Consider the following 1479-nt stretch of genomic DNA (forward strand, 5'->3'; position numbering starts at 1 on the left):
CTCCTCCTGCCTGCAGACACAGACCTGGGCTGGTGGGGCGGCTGCAGCGTCCGCCCGCAGTCACGCCCCCAACCCGCTCTCGCATCAGGGTTGTTTTTACATCATGAGTTTGTTGTTATATCATTTTATTACTGTTTATTTATTAATAAAATTATGTATTATTTTCATATACATTGTACTCATTTCCTTTTATCTCTCACACTTTTATTATAGAGAAAGGGCAAATAGCAATATTAAAATATTTCCTCTAATTAATTCCCTTTCAATGTGCACAAATTTTGTGCACCGGGCCACTAGTTTTATATAATAAAAGGGTAATACGCAAATTGACCCTAACAGAAGAAGACCAAAATGATAGCTTGATCAGTCACTATGAGATGTACTGACCACCTCTTGGCCCTTTCCCCAGCTGGCAGGCTCCCATCGCCCCATGGTGAAAGGGAAATTGGGGGGGGGGGTGGCAGGGATGCCTGCAGTGTCAGGCCAAGGCCCCCGCCCCCCCATCACCCCACAAACAGAGGGCGACCAGCGGGCAGGGTTGGGGCCAGCCAGTGGACAGGAATGGCCAACCTCTAGGTCTCTCCCGCCCCTCCCCCACAAGTCTGCAGGCTCCTATCGCCCATGGCATACCAATTTCCATTAGTGGGAAGAAGATACAATAGAACATCCTGGAAATGACAAGTCTTTTTCCTTATTGATTCTTTGTTGCTGGGCTCTAGAGAAATAATGACCAAGTTCCCTGCTGCGTCCCTTGGAGCCCCATCTCTCCTCCGCTGCTCAGTCCTTCTGATCATTGGGTGTCCCAGAGCAAGTCATGATGTGGTCCTGATAGAACATTCGCTTCTTCTTGGCAGGACTTCAGATCTTTATTTACAAATGTCCAACTACACACAAACTCTGCCAGTTAGACCTGTGTAACATCTCTGAGCTTCAGTTTCTTCAACTATAAAATGGGTATGATAATAGTACCAGCCTCATTGGAATGTTGCAAGGTGTCCATAAGATTATGCACTTAAGGTTCTCATCCAGGTGCTTGACAGGTACTAAGCCTCACTATTGCCACTGTGATTATCTGCCCCCTGCCCTCACTGGGCTTATGAACCCCAGTGCTTAACTAGCAATGTAGGCAGGTATGGAAATTGCCTGCTCTGTGTCTTGGGGCTCCTAGGAGAGCTCGGATTCCAGATTATGGATTACAAAATCCCGGGCAAGATGGCTCTGCAATATGAAAACCTTGCGGGTAAGGAGTCCAGCCAGGCCCCAGAATGTGCTCCCTGGGTCTCCAGGGTAATACCGCTGCCTTCCCTCTCTTCCTGGCACTGTCCTGTCCTGCCTCAGTTGTCACTCACACCAGAAATCCCTGCGTCATTTGTGTGCACATCTGTTCCCCAGCAGCCCCAACTCCATATGCCTCCCAGCTCTGCCCTGCACTTGGGCAAATCACTTAACCTCTCCATGCCTTTGTTTTCTCATCTGAAA

Source organism: Myotis davidii, unplaced genomic scaffold (genome assembly GCF_000327345.1).
Source record: "Myotis davidii unplaced genomic scaffold, ASM32734v1 scaffold1331, whole genome shotgun sequence".
Classification (NCBI taxonomy): Eukaryota; Metazoa; Chordata; class Mammalia; order Chiroptera; family Vespertilionidae; genus Myotis; species Myotis davidii.